Genomic DNA, 2,397 nt, shown 5'->3' with positions numbered 1-2,397 from the left:
ACTGGCTTCCAACTATCAAACCTCCTGTCTCAGCCTCCTGTGTGCTGGAAGTCTAGTCATACAGCACCATGTCCAGCAAGTGCAATAATTTTTAAGAGCTCCTGGTATCAGACTAAATACTAACCACTTACTATTCCAGCCGTACTAAGCAAATCCTTTGTTCTTATAGAAACTTTGGCATAAGTCACTACATGGTAGACATTTGGGATTATGTTCTGCTTTCTTTAATGCATCTAAGAATCCTGTTTTAAGATTTTTTTTATTATCTTTAAATAGCTATATAAAGCGGTTTCAATTCAATATGCTCGTTTATGAGTACAATGCATCTTGTCAGGAATTCTTTTTTTAATTTTGAGAATACCGTACAGAGGAGTTACAATTACATGGGCAAGATAACAATTACATTGCTTATCAAGCATTGTTGCCTCCTCTTTTTTCCTCTTCCCATCCCTTTCCATACTCCCACCCCCTACCTGATCCTTCCCCAGCCCCCACCAAAGTTGTAAAGTTCATTTTTTGACATAACGACTTGTACATGTCATTGTTGTAATGGGTCCACCTGTATCCCTAGTTAAACGATTTGTTTCTTCCCTTCCCCGCCACAAATTATACCAACATCAAATACAGTGAAAGCAAGGGTTATACCATGGGGAAGGGACATACAAAGCAATAAAGCAATAAAGAAATCATCTTATAAATATGTCAGAAACAATTTGTCAGGAATTCTTTAGTCACTCAAATTTAGGGATGAAGCAGAGGCTAATAGCAAATAGCTGTTATTGTTAAAGTCAGCTGATACAAACCCAGGTACAAGTCTATGTTCTTACAATCCATATTTCCAAGTGAGAAAAAGGAGAGAAATATAATAAATGCATTTATATGTGATAGAGGAAGAGGAGAGGGAAATATAAAAACCCATTTATATGTGATAGGGAGTCGAAGTGGACTGCTTATAGAATTGCATTCTATGCATAGAGAATAAATACAAATACTATGAGTGGACTGTATGTACTGAGTTCTTTTATTCTTTTAAACTTTCCATAGTTTGGTTAAGTTTGTAGATGAGATATGAATTTGGGACTCTAAGATTTTATCCAGTCTTCAAGTCTGAAAATCAGCTTGAGCTGATAAAGACCAAAGAGGCCTCATTTTCTATCAGGTCACTTTTAATCAAAGTAATCAAGCTGAAATTTTAACTGTTTTTTTAATCGTTTCTCTCACAGAGTTATTCAGCACCTCTAAAATACTACCATGGCCCACTATATGAGCAATCTCCTTTCAGAACAATTATGCTATTAAAGGTATTATCACAGATTCCTACATCTTATGAAAACATATTAACACACACTCCCTTCTAACAGCCTGGATAAACATAAACATGTCTCAAACCCATTCAGCAGTCTGACACAGGTCCCAGATATAAGTCAATGCAAAATCAAACCTTTCTCTAAAGACCTCCTAGGTAGCATTCCAATCTGTAGGGTATCATTCCTGGCTGTAGACAATCAATTGTCTGATTTTTTTTTTTCAGATGGATACTTGGTGCTTGTCTTTTGCTGACTCAGTTTTAACTATTGAATCCTAAATGAAAAGGCTACAGAATATTTGTAAGTAACTAAATCACAGAATCAGTTTGGGGTTCAAATTTATCTCTGTAAATATTAAGATTAGGCAAAAAAAAAGAATCATAAAATGTGGAAGCAAAAACCAAACATGGAAATTAAACTCATGAAAAGTAGAGAAAGGAAAATTGAAAAAAAAAGTAAAAGACAGAATTGAAGTTGAACTATGGCTAAAATTAAGAAATATTAAAGAAGTTGAAGTGCCAGAATTCTATATATGTCTTTGTGCAGCATGTTAGGAAATCAGAAGGTTAAGCATGAACCCCAGGTATTTGGAAGTAGATATTGGAAACATGACAGAATAAAATAAGAAAAAAGAGGAAAATATCCTGGCCCCAAAATTGGGGCATTTACCTTAACCATGCTGAAATTGAAAGTAGATACAATATATTAGGATTTAAGCAAATTGAGTCCCTGGTTACTATGGACCTCAAAGGAAAATTTGGGTAGAGAATTTAGACTATTGAATATTAGTTTTCAGCATGACATTTGAGACTACAACCAATGACTCACGAAAGAATGAAAAAACAGAATTCAGAGTTACTGAACAAAGAGTTGATAATATATAAACTAGGCAATCTATCTATCTATCTATCTATCTATCTATCTATCTATCTATCTATCTATCTATCTATCTATCTATCTATCTATCTATCTATCTATAGAGAGAGAGTTTTCTCCTATATGCCAGGAAATAGCTGTAGGATGAAGTGTTTTTTATACAGATACATTCAATCACTACTGATGCTTTTCTTCAAAACAGGGTTTGCTGCAT

This window comes from Dipodomys ordii, unplaced genomic scaffold, assembly GCF_000151885.1.
Source record: "Dipodomys ordii isolate 6190 unplaced genomic scaffold, Dord_2.0 Scaffold293, whole genome shotgun sequence".
NCBI classification, from domain to species: domain Eukaryota; kingdom Metazoa; phylum Chordata; class Mammalia; order Rodentia; family Heteromyidae; genus Dipodomys; species Dipodomys ordii.
Note: the sequence above shows the minus strand (reverse complement) of the source record.